The sequence below is a fragment of the Panthera pardus genome, unplaced genomic scaffold (genome assembly GCF_024362965.1).
Source record: "Panthera pardus isolate Hobbes unplaced genomic scaffold, ASM2436296v1 HiC_scaffold_19, whole genome shotgun sequence".
In the NCBI taxonomy this organism is placed as follows: domain Eukaryota; kingdom Metazoa; phylum Chordata; class Mammalia; order Carnivora; family Felidae; genus Panthera; species Panthera pardus.
The window spans coordinates 6,401,361-6,420,531 of record NW_026526754.1 but is presented as its reverse complement, the minus strand read 5'-3'; the positions used below and the strand labels follow the sequence as shown (position 1 = coordinate 6,420,531).

At 47.8% G+C, this 19,171-nt stretch overlaps 1 long non-coding RNA gene across 2 annotated transcripts in view; it reads left to right on the top strand.

Moving 5' to 3' along the window:
* Window positions 1-2,016: 2,016 nt before the first annotated feature.
* The window catches only part of LOC109270823 (uncharacterized), a 678,705-nt gene continuing 661,550 nt past the window's right edge, over window positions 2,017-19,171 (top strand). For both annotated transcript variants that reach the window (XR_008423524.1, XR_008423527.1), the window contains exon 1: window positions 2,017-2,144. This is a non-coding gene — a long non-coding RNA (uncharacterized LOC109270823). The remainder of the gene's footprint in view (window positions 2,145-19,171) is intronic.

Below are 19,171 nucleotides of genomic sequence, written 5' to 3'. Positions count from 1 at the left end.
TCCAGAGGCTTTGGGGACTTGGAAGGGAAAACAGGTGCTGTGATGAGGGTAAAGCCAGGTTTCCATTCCTAGGAGTCTCTGTTTTAATGCTGAAGAGAGGCTCTAGGCTCCCTTACCACCAGATTCATACCTGTCCTGTGCCTCAGTTTCCCCAGCATCTGCATGACACTGTAAGAGTCAGTTGGGCAAAGCCTGTCCCCACATGTGGGTGTTTCTTCACACGCCTCCAGGAGGGGTTCTTTGACCCAGAGTCTCGGCTGGCTGGAGGGAGAAGGCAGGACTGACAGGGTGGCGTGGGCTGGGGCAGGTTGACGTCAGACCACCAGCTGCCGTGCCGATGCTCAGGGCAGGCATCCATGTCCAGGGGTGTATTTGAAGACCAAATAGGCAACTGAGGCAGAAGCCCTGTTGAAGGGTTTGGTGACTCAGGAGAGCAGTGGAATCCCTAGAAACAGATGAGCACATCTAAATGCCTACAGAAGAAGTCTCCCTGGTATATATGTTGGCCCCGTCTCACTTGTGGCATGCAGTTATCACCATTTGATGTCTTCTGGGAGACCCCAACTGACATGGCAGTTGTGGGTTTGCTAGAAAGAGACCCCCCTAATCTTAGAAGAATTTCTAGAATGGCTTACAAATAAATAAGAGTAATGTAACCAGGACCTCGGTATGGAGGGGCATTTAATTGCCCAGGAGCTGGGAATTCTAGATCATGCTATCTCATGGGAAATAGTCCCTCAGATGGGAAGCTCCACCATGGACCAAATCTGATAATGGATGATGTATTTTGTCGGCTTTCTCTTTGGGTGCCATGATCTTGACACACAGAAAGAGTGACATTTGGTCATGATTTTCTTTGAATATTTTTCAACTGAATGCTTTCGGGCCTGGCTTAGTCCCATCAAAATCTCATACTAAAGAAACAATGAAAGTTGTTTTCCTTATAAGACTTTCTAAAGTTTCAAAACCCAGAAGCTACAGAGGAAAATACTAATACATTCAGTTACATTAAAATGGACTCAGCTATTTGGACCGTAAATAAAATCAAAATAAGACATCAAACTGCAAAGTTGTTTGCACACTGCAGAGGAAGAGCTGGTTTTTCTCATATAGAAAGAGAATCTACAAATAAATAAGAATTATGAGCCCAATGGAAAAGTGGGCAAAGGATATAAATGGAGTCCACGGAGAAGGAAGTAAAACTGTTTCTTAGGCATGTGAAAAATTATTCAGTCTTGCTAATAAAAGAAGAGAGTTATAATGACGTGGAGGTAATCGTTTTCATTTTCCAGATTGGCAAAGATCAGAAAGTTTGAAAATCATAAGACAGATGTGTGTGTGTGTGTGTGATAAATTGTTTTACTTTTATGGGGAAGTAATTTGGTAACGTTTCTCACTCCTGAGTCAAAATTGTGAGTGTTACATCCACGAATGACAAAGGTTTCCCATATACTCTGAAGCTTCCCAAATAGTATTTCATGAACACAACCTCCTAATACACTCTCAGAGAGTTTGTTAGGGATACAGTCTGAAAAACGCTGAGAAGTGTAATGTGTTATGTAGCTGGAATGTATCCGTCCGGGTCTAGCTGCAGTGATGTTTGCTGCCCCTCTTTAGAAAGAGGAAATCTCTCAAACCTCCCCTGTTATGTTCTGCTCTTGGAAACGTCTTGTAGTCCGGAAAGCAAATGCCAGAGCTGTAAAAATGATTCAAAACCCAGGGGAGCCGCCTGAGGACAGACTCTGCTCTCTGTGGCGGGGACAAGGAGAGGGCAGCCCTTTTCTCTCCAAGAACCTCCCTGGAGTTGGATGAGGGGCCAGAGACTTGCCTGGCAGCCTTAATTAGGATAGATGCAGTTTTGGAGACAATCTGTTCCGGAGACCCTGTGCAGGACACATTTGTACCCTGGGCTCTGGCGCTGCTCTTGCCAGTAGTAGCCTGACTTCACATGCCTCGATGGAATTCTCTGGCAGAACCTCTCCAAAATGTGTGGAAAATCTGTCTCTCCAGGTCCTCCTTCTTCACTTCAAGGTGAAACCAGTGACTTCCCGCATTGCCTCTGTGGGAGCCGGGTGAGCACTAATGATCTGCTGGTGCCCAACAGGAACCGCCACAGAGCTTCCGATCTTTCCAGAAGTAGGCAGGTAAGTAAATTCAATCAGGCAGATGAACAGCAGGTGTAGCCTGATTGGGGTCAGCTGGACCCAGCCACGTCCTCCCTGCTCGGCTGCCCGATTCTCCCGTGGGCAGAGCAGCTCCGAGCTCCTTGGGGTCCCACCTGTGAACTGCCGTCGTTGCACCTGAGTTCCCTTTGCATAAGAAGGGAGTCGTTTCTTCTACCCGGGACAGAGGCCTTCAGTCTTAGCAGCACAATTAAAATCGCTGGGAAAAGCTTAAAAAGAATGACCAATGACTGGATCTCACCTCCATAGATTTTGACTTAATCTTGTTTACAAAGTTCCCAGGTGATTGTAATGTGTCACCAAGGTTGAGAACCACAGATGTGGGATGATCTTATATATCTGGATACTCTTGAGAGCAAGTGGGGCAACAGTAAACCGTTATTTTGCATAAACTGGGACTGTTCTAGTTTAACCTTGAGACACCCTTGAGAATTGTCTTCTATGAGTGCATGAAGATACTCGAATTTTGCTTTTCTTTCCTATGTGGATTCAAACACTGGCGCTTCTACAGTATTGCAGAGGATTATAGGAGAGAGTCATGAATCCGATCTTGAGTCCTGCTGTTTGCAACAGCCCCGCTTTTCTCCTTGCGTGCATCTCCCCTCCCCCCTCTGAAAGTGGAGGGAGGTGGGTGCTCCAGGAACTCCTGTCGTTCCATATCCCTTGTGTGGCGCTGGAGAATCTCACGTGCTTCCACCTTCTCTACAGCGCAGCTATCCCTCTGCAGTGGCTCCGACAGAGGTGAGCCGAGAGCTCTGAGCCTGAACCCAGCAAACCTTTCTGAGCCTCGGTTTCCTCATCTGTAAAATGGGAGTATGCAACCAGCCTCAAATGTTGTGGTGGGGATTATGTGAGACCCTTTTACACACACAGCTGGGGGGACCCCTGGGCAGCAGAAGGAGTGTGGGCCCCTCCTCCTCCCACACCCAGGAACCAGGCCTCTTCCAGGGGCCTTGCTTTTCCCTGCTAACAGCGTGTCCTTAATGGGTGACGATCTCTTAATCCTCTTAGAAATGACAGCCGGTAATTCCTGCGTTGTTTAGGAAGAATGGATGACTATTTCACACTGACATGATAGTGTAAATAAATGGAATATTCAGTAAATATTGGAATAAATGAAGTCCATTATAATTTTTTTTTTTACATAAGCTTCTCTCTTGAGCAGTGAAATAAGAAGCCGAGAGCATGCCTGCCTTTTCTACAGATGATAAGATTGAGGTACCGTGTGATCTAAAATCGCACAGTAGGTAGCTCTGCACGAAGGGGAAGACAATGGCATTTGTTGAGAACCGTGCTGCTGGGTGCTCCTGCCGATTTTATTTCATTACGACCTTTCAGCAACTCAGTGGAGGAACTGTTATCTCTGTGTCTCGGCTGAGGGAATTGAGACTCGGAGATCACACAGCAGGGTGCCCACTGGGCTGTGATTGTGACCCTGCCTGACTCCAGAGCACAGGCCCAGGTCCTTGCCTTCCAGGCCATGAGCATAGTTTCCACGTCTCTGCAAGTTTCGGAAAATGGCTGGATGGCTTGGGCATATCTTTTAATAGCCTCATCCCAGTGGGAACCCTCAGGAAGGGGCGGGCAGAGGACAAATTTGGAGGCTCCTAAGTCCCCAGCAGGCAGTATTCAACATTACACAGCAAATCACGGAAGACAACACAGAGGAGGTGATTTTTGAAACTGCGTTTGGAGCAAGGCCGAGGTAGATAAGAAGAGAAGGCGCGACAGCGGGGAAGTGGAGAAAGATGTGTGTGTTTGAGAAAGGCGGGGTAGGCGGTGCAGGGCATAGGGGAGGCTGATGTAGGCAGCAGGCGGCCAGCGTCTGTGCTGCGGGACCCCGCATGCGTGCTCTGACCCTGTGACGGGGACAGCCAGCACACCCCTTCCCGTGCTGCTGTGAGCGCTCAGTGTGCAAAGCGGGAGTGAGGTCCCCGCGGCCCTGTCTCTTCAAGTTAGGCTGGAAGGTGTAGCCGCTTCATCACCATGTTTTGCCAGTTGCCTCTTCTCTCAGACCCCTCCTGCTACATCCCCTGAAGGGGGGTCTTCCATCCCACCCGTGGGCCTCTTGGGTCATCCCCTCTGCCATTCACTGTGGACTCCACCTCATCTCAGTCTTGAGGAGACCTTTGCTCTTTTGTAATCATCTTCTTATAAGAAAGTTGGCACTCATTAAAAAGGCCATGTTTGGAAATACATTCTATTTCTTTGGAAAAATAGGCCATATTTAAATTGTTATGCTGTTGTTGCAGGCTGAGTTTTATTAGCATTTCACCTGTGGTTTGGTGACAGACACAAGCTGGCTTGAAAACCACTGAAAAGGAATTCTTTGTGGATTAATTTGTTTTTCTTTCTCCTGGTTCTGACACTTAGAAGATATTTAAATTGTATTTTACCACTTTGTGCAAAACCAGTCTCAGTATCAGAGAGCTGTGTGGGCAGAATTGGGATGTATTTAATGATGCATTGGCAGAAGTCAAATTCGAAATTCACAGAATCAAACACACCTGGAGTCAGAAGGACTCCACTGGTTAAGAGGTCTAATGCTTTAGCTGGTGGCTGCTGGCATTCCGGATCTATGGTAGATCGATTATTGCTTGGATACCTCCGGTGACAGGGAACTCACTACCGTAACGTTAGCCCTGAGTTATTGCTAGTGGGTATGTTTAATGGTGTCACACGGGAAGTATCACAGCCTCCGTGTGTTTCAGTTTGGGATCCAGGGTTAAGATGACAGAGCCCTGAGCCATGGCACCCAGAAAGCTGTTGATTGTGCCGAGAGAATACAGATCAGATGCAGGGAAACGTGGCTGCCCCCAAGCACCTGAATAGTGACTAGAAGGTCTCTGCAGTCTGCCCTAAGCAATAGATGTGTAAACGCACAGGATCCGGGGGTCCAGGGACAAGAAGCAAGTGTCCCAGCTCAGGGTTTGTTGCAAGAACAATGTGGTTCATGCAGACATTTGCAGACCAGATCACGGTGGAGGCTAACTCCCCTGCTGTGCTAGTTAAGGTCATTACCAGTCCTTAGAAGGGAAAAGCTGGAGCTTGGAAATCACTGAGTGCCCGGTCCCATTCACTCATCAGATATTTGCCTGTAAATCTGAGAGAGTAAATTACAGCAAAGAGTTCTTAGAGAATGTGGCCTCGATCTTGCTCACCAGAACTTTTTGCTGTCATTTTAAAGTCAGGAGAGAAAGCTGCCCTTGGAAGGTATTACAAAGGCTTTCTGCACCAAGGGGACTAGGAATTCGCTTGGGGCCTGGGGTCCTGGGTCCTGAGCCGGCCATAAGGGATAAAGAGCTGTTTTCTCATCAGGGTCCCCAGAGCCACCTGTGATGCCTGTTAATGCAGCAGAGATTCAGAAGGTGTTGGGTGGGGCCTGGGCCTCTGCGGTTTTAACAGGCTCCCCAGGAGATGCATGTTTGAGAAAGCCTGCCTTGTGGAGTGCTAACAAGGCATAGGTGTGCGCAGGTCACAAAAGCGCTGTGAAACGGGAAAACTGTCTCACGTGTGCTGAGAGGCGTGGGAGCTGTGAGGGCTTGCAGCCTCTGTCTCGTCTCTGGTCTACCGAGAACCGTAGAGTCTGAGAATCCTCTCTAAAGGGCTTGACTCGCTGTTCACAGTCACCGTAAGTAAATGCATCCCTTCTCTCCACTTTGACCCTCTCTGCGCTTAGAGAAACCTCTGGTCTTGCCCACTGTGCCTTAGGAACACATGCTGGTCCACAGCCGAGAACAGCTTCCTTGCACCCACCAGGCGTTTGGCCATTTTCTCTGTAGTGCAATCTGCTCCTGGCTGTGGGTCATACGGTTGTGGTGGCCAGTGTGTCGGACACAGCCGTCAGGCAGAACTTTGATTAGCAAGAAACGTGTCCCACTTCCGTGGAGTACAGGGATGGTGTGAACTCAGGGGGCTCTGAAGATATGCCTGTGAGCTCTGCCTTTCTCACGCTTTTACCACGTCTGGCAGAGAGCAGTGCCAAAGCCCCCAGCTCAGGTGGGAGCTGTAGGTACTGACGTGTGGGCTAACGCCCGCTGCAGTGGCAGTGGTGAAGGGTAGTGTCACAGGGAACCCTGCTTCAGCTCTGCCCCCGGCCACCCTTTCAACTTGCTTTTGCCTTTGCTTCCCTGGGAACCCGAGCTCGACATTCCTAGTGAACGTTAAAGAGTTTCTGCCTGTCCCTCTGAACTTGCATCGTCACTCTGGCCTTGGTCGGGTGTTCTGGACTGAATGTTTACATTCTCCCCAAGATATGTATGTTGAAATCCCAACCCCACTGAGATGGCGTTTGAGGTGAGGCCTTTGGAAGGTGCTTAGGTCCGAAGGGTGACACTCTCATGAATGGGATTAGTGTCCTTATAAAAAAGACATCCTGGAGAGTTCCCTTGTTTCTTCTGCCAAGTAAGGACACAGAGTGCGGATGGCTGTCTCTGTCAACCAGGGATGGGCTCTCACCAGACCCTGAACCTGCCAGTGCCTTGATCTTGGACTTCTCAGCTTCCTGAACTGTGAGAAGTAGATTTCTTTTGTGATAAGCCACCAAGTCTGTACTGTTCTGTTAGAGTTTCCCAAATGGGCTAAGACACCTGGCAGTCTGTGCTGTTCTGTTAGAGCTGCGCAAATGGACCTAAGCCGGTGGCTTCACTCTTCTGAGCTATAGTGCCCGGATATAGTACCTGCACGATTGTGGCCTCCTTCCAGCCAGCCGTCTTGGAATCCTGGGGTCCACTGGCTACCTGTAGCTTGGAGTCTACAGGACATTTTCATTGTGAAGTCCTAGCTTTTTCCAGCATTGAGCAAATACAATTAAAACCCACTGGGTAATAATACAACAATGACTAGACCCTTCAAAGACATTTGGGGAACTGACTTGGTGTTTTAACCAATATTCTTTTCTTTTTGGTAATGAGCCCAACTTGCTGGTTAAATTAAAATGCTATTTTCTGATGCTGCATAAATGCAGTATATATGCAATTGAGCCCAAATAAAATTACCATTTACATTTTCATCAAATGGGGAACAAGCTGATGAGGACAGTTGAAATGCAGTTTATGATTATGTAAATTAAGCTAGCTTCAGGACACTAATATGTAGATAAACAAGACTTTCATTATTGTGAATCAAGATGCCATTAACCTTGAAAATTACATACAGTTGTCACAGATATTTCTTTTAAAAAAAGGATGATCTCCAGTTTTGTGTTTCCTCTATTTTTTTGTTTGCTTTTTTTTAATATTGTCCTAATTTGTTTTTTCTGCTTTATTGAGATATAATTGACCTATAACATTGTGTAAGTTCAAGGGATACAATGTGATGATTTGATACGTACACCTATATTGCAAAATGATTGCCAGGGTTCGTTAATACCTCCATCACCTCACAAATTTACCATTTCTTTTTTTGTGGTGGGAACATTTAAGATCTACTCTCTTAGTAACTTTCAAGTATATAATACAATATTGTTAACTATAATCACCATGTTGTACCTTAGATCCCCAGGCCTTATTCATCTTACAGCTGAAAGTTTGTACCCTTTTACCAACCTCTCTCCATTTCCTGTCTTCCCCAGCACGTGGAAAACCACCATTCTCCTCTGTTTCTATGTGTTTTATGTTTTTAGATTCCACATATAAGTAGTAATGCAGTATTTGTCTTTCTCTGACTCATTTCGCCTAGCATAATGCCCTCAGAGTCCATCTGTGTTGTTGCAAATGGCAGGATTCCTTTCTTTCTCATGGCTGAATAATACTTCTTTTCTTTTTTAATGTTTATTCATTTTGAGAAAGAGAGTGAGCAAGCAGGGGAGGGGCAGTGAGAGAGGGGGAGAGAGAGAATCCCAAGAAGGCTCAACACTGTCAGCATGGAGCTTGACAAAGGGCTCAAACTCATGAATCGTAAGATCATGATCTGAGCTGAAATCAAGAGTCAGATGCTTAACCGACTGATGCACTGAGGCGCCCCTGAATGATATTTCCATGTATTTATGTGCGTGCATGTGTGTGTGTGAAGCCATTCATCTGCAGATGGATGCCTAGGCCGTCTCCATACCTTGGCTATTGTGACTAATGCTGCAATGAACAAGGCAGTGCATGTATCTCTTTGAGATCCTGATTTTGTTTCCTTTGGATATATTCCCAGAAGTGGGATTGCTGGATCATAGGGTAGTTGTATTTTTAATTTTTTGAGGAACCTCCATACTGTTTTCCACAGTGGCTGCACCAGTTTACATTCCCACCAACTGTGCACAAGGGTTCTCTCTTCTCCACATCCTTGCCAACACTTGTTTCTTGTCTGATGTTCCCTTGATGTTATTTGATGATAGCCATCCTAACCTGAGGAACTTCCCTGAAAGGACAGAAGCTGTGGCACCCCGGATTTAGCCAGCAGACCTCTGCTGGAAGGAACAGGCAGAGTAATTTGTCTTAAATGATTGGGTCACTCTGCCCAAGATATACATTCTTGGGAGAGAGAGTCTGATTGGCCTCATTTGGGTCAAGGGTCCACCTCCTGCCTGGGGAGGGGGCTCATTGACCTGTAGTCCCACCAAGACCATATGGGATGCTGCCCAGGCAAAAGCAACAGCTGTCTCACACCATCTTCTTACCCATTGTTGAGTGTCCATGGTAAGTGGCAGGGCCAGGAGCTTGAATGTAGAGCTTCTGTCCCAACCCTCTGGGTTCTTCCATCCACACTCAGTGGCTACTCCAGAAGGAAGTACCCAGGGCAGGGGATCCAGTGACCAGAGTTGGGGCAGAGCAGGGGCTGAGCCTCAGGGTCCCGGTAGAACCAGTGACCAGAATAGACTAGCTGCCTGAGAACATCCAGAACCCCGACTGCTCCTTGGTCTGCTGACTTTGGATGACCTCTGACCCAGTGTGGATGGGGCTTGGCTGCTCAGTGCAGCTAAGTAGATCCAATTGTGCTGGGAGGAAAGGGTAGGCAGGAGGGCATAGACTCAGAACGCCTCCAGTGTGGCCCTTGGATCAGCATCGCTTAACTTCAGCTGCACTTGAGTATCACCTGGGGGACTTTTCAGACTCCCCCATCCCTGGGTTCCACCCAACAGAGTTAGGGTACCTGGTGGAGGTGGATGTTTGAAAGCTCCCTGGTGACGTGCACATACAGCCAGGGCTGGGAATTCTGTCTCCAGGGTGCAATAATGCAGCTGTAAATGTTGGCTGAGAATCTTAGGTTGCTCAAGATTTTCTTTGCGGGTGGCTGCCAGAGTCCCTGAATCTTAGCCTGATTAATGGGACCTGAGTTCAGTGAGCCTAAGTGTCAGGCACATGGAGCAGGTGGGGGCAGAACATAGGCCTCCCTGCCCCTGTTCCCTCCTTCTCTTCTTAACTCTCTGCAACCCTCATCTTTGGCTTTGGAATTAAAAGCCAGTGCTCTCCATCCGAACGGGAGTAGGAAAGGGGAAAACTTCAGGATAAAACATCTCAAGGAGTTGTTCTGATGCATGGGATTCTAGATGAAGATTACTGGGACCAGAATGGATTCTTCTACCCAACACGGGCCACTCTTGACCTGTGACAATCTTGCCATCCTAGCTAAGGGGTCATCTACTGGGCTCTTGGGGCAGGGCCACAAAGGGGTGAGGAGGGCTGGGGGAGTGTGGAGTGTGGGGGCACAATGCTCACCCTCCCTAGTGCTTTGGGCCAGGGGTCAGCATGTCCTTTAGATCACTTGGGGGAGTGTCTGGCAAGGTATCATGTGTTATCAGGATCGGCTGGCTAATTTGGGGGGCCCAGTGCAAAATGGAAATGGGAAACCCCTATAAAAATTAACACTTGCAAGATGGAGACAGCAGGGCATCCAACCCAAAATGCAGGGACCCGTGTGACCAGACAGGTCAGTTCTGCACCCATGAGCCAGACCTGCCTGTTGCTTTGGAGTTTCATAGGCCCCCAGGACTTAGAAGGGATGTGGGGCCACGTCCAGATGGGGCTGACATTAGGGAAGCAACCTAGTGGTAAGCTTTCTCCTGGGTGGAAGGAAGTGTCATGGCCACGGTCATGCTCAGGGAATAGAGCATCAGTGTCTGCTGGGGAGCAAGTGGGGCAGGTAGCAGGGTATTTCAGACCATGTTCTTCTGTGGAGGAAAGCTCTGACCAGCGTGTGTGTCTGGAGAACAGAACCCAGCCCAGAGTGGGCAGGGGGTGGTTAGGAGAGCCAGGCAGACTGTATTTAGGTCCTGAGTCAGTAGACTGAGCTTCACACCGGGGCGACGTGGTGTGAAAGAAAGGGAAACTGAGGTAGGAGTGAAGGCAAGAGGCCCTGGCAAGCCCGGTGAGAGGGAGAAGCAGGTGACTTGTCTCATGGCCATGTGACTGGAGCCAGTGCCACCTGCTGGAAGGAGCTGAAGGGTGCCTGCTCCAAGCCCCTGAGACTGCAAGTGTGGGCTGAGGGCTGGGTGCCATCAGCAGAGGCAGTTGAGGAGGGCGATAAGACCCCAAACCAAATGGATGATCCCTAAACAGAGGTCCACTTGCCCTCACTTGCCAAGCCCAGTCGTGGTCCTTTCTCCCATAGGGAGGAAGCCAGGACAAATAGGTACTCGGTATGGCTCTGTCTGACCCACTGGGTGCTCATGGCCTGAAAAGAAGGAGAGAAGGCATCAAGGAACTGGGAAACAAAGGGCAGGGAACAGATGTGAGGTGAAGTCCTAAAGGATTCATTGCTCTCTTTAGTGGTCACCTATGGCAGGTGTTGTCAGTGTCCCACTTTGTCCCCTCTGGTTCACAGTGGCTGTTTCTATGCCCTTGCTCCTCTGCTTTCACTTCCAGCACCTGCATCCCTGTCCTCAGAGGGCTGCCCAGGGGCTGCCAGGGTCGGGGGTGCCCAGGGGGGCTGCGTGAGGTTCCTGCCACTCCCCCACCCCCAGCCTCAGGGTAGCCCTTCCTCAAGGACGGCTCTTCCCTGCTGGGGCATCTCTGGTCTTGTCCTCTACCAATGCTCTTCATAATCCCTGGGGATCTTGTTAATGCAGATTCTGATTTAGTAGTTCTAGAGTGGACCTTGAAATTCTGCATTTCTAACAAACTCCAGGTGTGATTGGTGCTGCAGATCCCTGGGCTGAACTTCAGGTAGCAAAGACCTTGCTACGGCATCCTTGCTTCACCTTTCTTTCAGATTCCCCTTTCCCTCTCTCTTTCTTTTTCCTGAGGACGTTCTCTGCAAAATCACTGGTCCATAGCCTCATCTCATGGTCTGCTTTTCGGGAACCTGATCTAAGCCATTCACAGATCCTGTGAGGTAGGTAATGCCATTCCCAGTTTACAGAAGAAGAAACTGAAGCTCAGAGAAGGAAAGTAACTGGTACAAGATGACACAGCCAGTAAGTGGCAGAGAGGGGCCTCCGTGTGGATCTGCTTGTCCCCCAGACCCCAGCTCCCCTCATTCCGCCATTTGTCAGGTGGTCCTCCACCTGTGCTCAGTCACCTTGGCTGGGCCCAGCGTCTTGTTTCATTGTGTTCTCTCCTTCCCAGCCAATTTTGAGGCCCACTCTAGAACTACTGAATCAGAATCTGCATTTTAACCAGATCCTCAGGGAGATGCCCCAGCAGGCAAGAGCCGTCCTTGAGGAAGGGCTGTCCTGAAGCTGGGGGTGGGGGAGTGGCGGGATCCTCAGGCAGCCCCAGCCCCTTCAAGTGCGGGAACCAGCTGGGGGCAGTTCTAGACCACCCCACCTACCCCTTCTCAAAGTCTCTAGGCCTGGAGCCCTTTGTTTGTGCAGCAAAATGCTCGAGGATCTAATTGCCACGCCAGCCCCAGGATTCCAGTCCTTCACCTGACGCCTAAGCACCTCTCAGGACACTGTTTCTTTTTTATTTTGGTCATAAGACAGTTAAGCAGTATGTTCTATGGAAGCCATTAAATACGGCAGAATGTCAGAATCTCCTCTCTCCTTTTATCCACGTGAAGCTAGAGCAGAGGTCACGCGTTGTGCTGAAGGAATGTTCGGGTTCTCGAAGAGCTCCCGCAGCCCCCACCACCCAGTGGCTGGGGAACCACACGGGGCTGTGTGACATCCTGTCACCCCCGAAATCGCTCTTTTCTGTTCCCCGATGTGCTCCCTCAGTGGATGAACAGCATTAACCTGCTTATAACTGTAAATGCCACCCCAATTGCCTTCACAGCCATTACCGTCTCAAAGATACAAAAAGAAGTGGGGGGGAACAAATGTTTAGTTTCTGGTTTGGAGTAAACACCCATTTCCTAAAAGCTACTTTTAAGTTTATACATTGAAAGAGCATTTGTGGGGAGTTTGGCTGCCCCCTACCCCAAGCCAGATTTCAGCACCAGATTTCATAAAGCTGGTTGCTCAGAGAGGGGTCCTTCTGCAGGGTGGGGGCTGTTTTGGGGTCAACTTAGTTGTTTAGACAAACTGAACATATATTTTGCCGGCAAGAACAGGTAGGACGGCATTGGGTGCAGTGAAAGGGGAAGGGGACCCAGCAGGGTGGGGGAGGGGGAGGCAGCCTGTGCATCAATCACCTCTTTTTATGTGAGGAGCAGGGGCTCTAAGGAAACGGCTTCCATTCCAATCTCAGGTCTGCCCCTGAGGGCCAGGTGACCTCACATCCGCAAGTCACTGTTTCCTCGCCTACAGGGGCTCAGCTCACACAGGCAAAGGAGAAAATGCGTACGCTTCACGGTGGATAGAAGAGTAAGACCTGAGTAATTTTATGTTACTCTTGCAATCAGTGTGTGACTATCACTGTCTAGTTTCCAGGTCAGGACGGCCTCGGGGAGGAGAGAGTTGGCAGAGCTGGGCGGTGGTTCAGAGTAGGAAAGAGCCCCCCAGGGAATGGGGTGGTTCAGAGCCCCCCAGGGAATGGGGTGGGAGCGCTTCCTTCTGTAAAGCACATCTGTCCATCACCGGGCGTCCACCATTCCACCACGTTTGTATTCTCAGTATGTATTTTCTTCAAAGTTTTAAATGTTTGTATTTATTTTTGAGAGAGGGCGCTACAGGGGAGGGGCAGAGAGAGAGGGAGAGAGAGAATCCCAAGCTGATTCGACACTGTCAGCACAGAGCTCGAGGCGGGGCCTGAGCCCACAAACCGTGAGATCATGACCTGAGCTGAAATCAAGTTGGATGCCTGACCGACTGGGCCACCTAGGTGCCCCCAGGGTGTATTTTATTTAAGGCATCAAACACTGCTTTGGATCAGATGGCAGCTCAGGCCGTTGACTCCCTCCCCGAACCCAATCCATGGCATGCTAACAGAAGAAGGTGGGGGCTGACGGATCGTGGAACTGCTCTCAGTCACTGACACAAAGCCTGTGAGATCCCCCAGTAAGTAGAGGGTGGCTGGGTTGCAGCCGGGGATGATATGGCTTCTCGGATTGGGGACAGGAGGTGGAAGCAGGGGTGGATTCTTTCCCCATCACTCCCAGTGGGCCGTCTGGGGATTGTGCGCTTTCCATCCCTGCAACTTAATGCCCTCCTGGACTCAGGGCACAGTAAGGACTCCCCTAAAGTGACAGCCTTTGCCTGGTCACACTGGGCTCACATAGGTACCCCAGCTGCCAGAGAAAGGAGTTGTAATCCCGGCAGGGGAATGACTGGTTACCACAGGGAGGTGGGGTTGTTGCTGTATAATGGGGGCAGGAAAGAGTATAACTGGAATTCAGGGGATGCGCTGGGGCACCTCTTGGAGCTTCCAAACCTAGAGATAACCACAGTCAATAGTGGGTGTGGCACCGGGGTTCGACAAGAGAAGTTCGTTCTCACAGTTCTGGAGGCAAGATGAAGGTATCTGCAGGTTGGCTTTCTTTTAAGGGCTTCTCGGTGGCCGTCTTTTCTCCGTTTCTTCACCTGGTCTTTCTGCTGTAGCTGTCTGTGCCAGGCTGTTCACATCCTCACCTCTTCTCATCCTGTGAGGCTGACTTTAGCATTCCCCTTTGACCGTGTGAGGGAATGAAGGCCAGCCCACCTGCTAAGGGCCCCCTCCTTCTCCCATTAAGTGGTGGAGCCAGGACTTATGATTTGGGGCCAATCCCAGTACCCAAAGGCCAGGTTGCTGAATGTGCCAGGAGGAGCCTCAGACTGGGAGTCAGGAGACCTGGGTGCAAGTTTCAGGCATAGCAGTTAATTGGACAAGTTACTTCCCCTCCCTGAGTCCCAATTTCCCTATCTGTGAAGTGTATAGAAATAGATTAGAACAGGGGCGCGTTAAGTGTCCAACTCTTGGTGTTGGCTCAGGTCATGATCTTGTGGCTTCATGGGTCTGAGCCCTGCACTGGGCTCTGTGCTGGCAGTGCGGAGCCTGCTTGCGATTCTCTGTCTCTCTCCCCACCCCCCTCTCCGCCCCTCCCCCGCTGGCGCTGTCCCTGTCTCACTCAAAATAAATAGTAAAATTAAAAACAGAAAAACAAAAGAATGGGTTAGAACATCTCTGAGAGCCCCTCTGGCTCTCAAACCGAGGCTGAGAATTCATTGGTGACAGTCCTCATGGGTCCCTCCTACACTCTCCCTTCCACAGTACAGCCAGGTCTCCGGTGCGATTTCTAGACAAGGCTTTGGGGGCTGTTTTGGAGGGTTTACCTTTCACTTGGTTTCTTCCTGAGGTTTATTGACTATCAGACGTTGAAGGGTTAGATGGATTATCTCCCTGCGATAAGACAGAAAACATAATTCTCTAAATGTCATTTGACTCTCTAGGAAAAGCAAATTTCTTGCCTGCTCTGAAATGTCATGGGGGGAAATCATTGGAATTCATTGATGAGACTGTAATCCTTCCCCATGTATTTTCCCCGAATGCCATATAACTCTTTCTGCGAGACAGTTTCTATAGATTTAATGAAGAGGATGAAGCAGGTAAGGTGGAAAATGGCAGCATATTAATGGTCTCTTGAAAGATGATGCGCAGATGGCAGCTGATGATGGACAGAGAGCTGGCACATAGAGGCCAAGGGCTTACCCTGCACCAGACACCGTCCTGGACGTGACCTACATGGGACGCGAATGAATCCTTTCATTTCTGAAATAATTCTGTGAATTCTCTCCATCTCCGAGACGAAGAAATTGAGGTTCAGAGAAGCCAAGCAATCAAACAAGGTCACACAGCCACTCGGTGATAGAGCTAGAAGTTAACTCAAGTCCAGTTGTGAGCAGCGAAATCTTTGGAGCGGGAGGACACCTTGGATTTGAACCTGTCACCAACTGAGTTTTCATCATATGACCCTTGGCAGGTCACTTGGCTTCTTTGAGTCTTACTTCTTCAGCTTAAATGTGAGGATGACATCATTAAAGATGTTCCTTGGGATTTGGATGAGTAGCTGTTAACATAGGGTTAGGCAGGTAGAGAATGCTCAGTGTATCCCTGTAATGATATGCTACTTTCCAGGCCCTCCTCCCCCAGGGCCTCTCCACTCTCAACCTTCCCACCCCCACCCCTGCCCTCCAGGAAGGGAATTCTGGCTGCCTTTTATTTCCCTGTGAGTCAGTCACAGCCGGGAACGGACCTTTGCCTTGCCTCTGCTGGCCAGTCTCCTGCAGCTGGTTACGGAAGAGTGTGGACATAGCTCCCTGCGCTGGCTTCTGGTTTTACTTTATGACATTTTCCAAATTTTTCCATCTTCAAGGCATCTCTGTCCTGCTCTGGAAGGTCAGAGATGGTCTGCTTGTCTCTATAGTTGAGGATCCGTGACTCTTCACCCCCACCCAAGTCATCCGTTCTCGTCGCTCCCAACGTGCAACCTCCACCCTCTTTCTGTGGGGTTCCTGCCCAGACCAGCCCCCACCCCCTCATCTGGCTTGGATACCCGGGCTTTAGTCAATGAGTGTCAGAAGATGGCAGACGTGGCATCCATCTCTTTATTGACCTGCCATGGTGCCTGAGACCCTGCTGTTAGAAAGTCACTTGTTTGGTTGAAGGTGTGGTGTTTCCTAATATGCAAACCAAGTTCTTTATTTAAAATTTTTTATTAAAAAGTTTTTTAATGTTTAGTTTTGAGACAGAGAGAATGAATGAATGAATGAATGAATGTGAGTTGGGGAGGGGCAGAGAGAGGGAGACACAGAAACCAAAGCAGGCTCCAGGCTCTAGGCTCTGAGCACAGATGCAGGGCTCAAAGCCACGAACTGTGAGATCATGACCAGAGCCGAAGTCGGATGCTCAACTGACTGAGCCACCCAGTCACCCCATGAGCCCCCCAGGTGCCCTCAGAATGTGCAAACCGATTTATGTCAGCCATCTGCACCTTACCAAGGGATGCCATTAAGTAATGAGCTGCAGAGCCGATAAGATGCTGGTGGCCCTGTGGTTTTCCCTAGTGAGTGATGAGATCTCAGCTGTCTTCATGGTCTCACTGCTGACCCTTCCTGACAAAGTTGCCAGGCAAATCTTGAGACTCAGAACAACAGCAGGGATTATATGCATAGAGGTTACAGTTAAAGAGGGGGAAATAAGCCAAACATAGCTAAAACCTCAGAAGACTCTGGGTTGCTACTCCTTTCTCCTGTATTGACTGGAGAACACAGCAGACAGATTCGAGAACCCAGCTGCTGTGCAAAGATTATGCTCAATCCAATAGTGGCAGAGTACAAGGGAAGCCCTAAGGATTAGATTTTTATCCCTCTTAACACTACCCATCCAACACTCTTTTCCAGAACAGGGCCCATGCCCTTGAGAAGGTGTTGATTATGGAATCAAAATTGAGCAAGATGGGGACAGTAAAAACAGAGACAGAGAAAGTCTGGATGACTGTGGCAGGAGAGAATGGGCCAGGAGATGTCAGAAAGCAAGCCACAAACACTGCAGAAACAATAGAAGGAGGATCCCTGGGAGGTTAATGTTTCTAACTTGTGAACGATGCCTCTGAAAAGTTTGGGGAGATTACTTTCACATACGAATGGGCCACAGAAAAAAATCAAGACCAAATCCAATGTCAAGTTGTAAGAATGTAAGAGAATAAGGAACAGAAGGACATTTATGCATAACCAAGAGATGTACCGTAAAACAGAAGCATAACTCTGTATTTCAAATGGGTAGGAGACATTATGCTACAGGCTACGAAAGAATTCTAGGGGCGCCTGGGTGGCTCGTTCGGTTGAACATCTGACTCTTGATTTTGGCTCAGGTGGTGATCCCAGCATCGTGGGATTGAGCCCTGTGTCGCGCTCCTCTCTGAGCCTGGAGCTCTCTCTCTCCCTCTGCTACCCTCCCCCACGCACTCTCTCTCTCCCTCTCTCAAAATTAAAAAAAAAAAAATCTATACATCAGAATTAGAAAAACGGAAACACAGCAATGGAGCTAGGAAAGGATGAGAAATAGAAATAAAGACTAAACTGTAAGGAGCAGAAGAGAATAAAAACACCACACGTATCTTAATTAGAAATAGAGGGTGAAAAGAAGAAATTAAAAATCAAAGACAAATGGAAACATAAAAAGCGTTCAGGAGAGAGAGGCAGATGTGAAGATAAGAAAGACAATCCAACATAGGGGCAATAGGAGGCCCTGGAGCTGAAAAACAAAGAAAACAGAATGAAAGAACAGAACAAACACCCCAGCTATAATTCAATACAACTTTTCTGAAATAAACTATGATTTAAGACTACAAATTGAAAGAGCACACCCTGTTCCTGAGAATATCGGCACAAAACGACCAACCACAAGACACATTCTAATAAAATTACTGTGTCATAAAAAGAGAAAAACCCTTTGGGTAGCTAGGTCCAAAGGGCTAATAACTTTAAAAGGAAATACAATTAGATCATCGTCAGAGTTCTAGAAAGTGCTACTTCATTCCAGGACAAAATGGAGTAGTGTGTTTAGTATACTTGAGGAAACACACGTGAGCCAAGGGTTTTATGTCCGTCAACAGTGACGTTCAAAGTATAAAAGAGAATGGACTGTTACGTGTGTAAGAACTCAGAGAATATAGCTCCTTTGAGACCGTAGAGAGGACTCTACTGACAAATGAGCTTCAGGCTGCCCACATCACATGCAAGACATTAACATAAGAAACGGTGGTAGGCGTGAAGTATATAGTTACTTGCGGAACTAACAAAAATAACGAAATTAATGGGAAAGAGAATAGTCTGTAGCAGCTACATCCTCTGACAGCGTAAATAAAAGTCCAGCTATAAAAATGGGAGAAGAATGAGTAGCTAAACTACAAAAAACCAGTTTCTTTTTAACTTTCAATATCGATGATGGCAGTATTGATACTGATACCCTGAAATTGTTATGTATGTTACATGCAACAATGCAAATGAATACTTAGGAGTTGCTCGTGTTTTATCACCTCCCGGGTCTTGAGAATTATTCTTCGCATGGAAGAGAGAAGACACAGATGTAATTTAAAAGTGGTTGTGTGCAAATCCCAGTCTTGAGTTCAAATTGGAAGTGTCAGTCAGTGTACATGCATATATACGCATGCCCATGGGATACACATGGTTTATGCCCATACCATACACATGATGTATATATATGTGTGTGTGTGTGTGTATAAATTTTTACTTAGATGTAACTAATGCTTTCTGTTGGCTAAAGAATAGTCCATGATATGGTTCTACCACAATTTGTTCATGTGTATATAATATATATAATTTAATATTTAATATTTATAATATTGTTTGTGGAACTATGTATAATTTAATATTTAATATTTATTATATTTTTCATGTACATAAATATATATTTGCTCCCAAAATTTCACTATTACAAATCATGTGGCAGCATATCCCTGAGTATATGAGGAAATATTTTTGAATGGGAAATTCCTAGAAATAAAATGCAGGCTCAAGGATATGCTTTTCAATAGATATTAGATAATTGCCTTCCAAAAAGGTTTCATCAGTTTCAATTTCTACCATGAAAGGATGAGAGCACTGTTTTTCCACAAACACACTAACCTATTTTCAGTGAAAATATTGTTTTGATATATATTTATTCTACCATAAAAAGATTTGGCCAAAAAAGAGAATCTTTTTTACAAGTTTATAGGCCATTTCTATTTTTTCTTTTGCG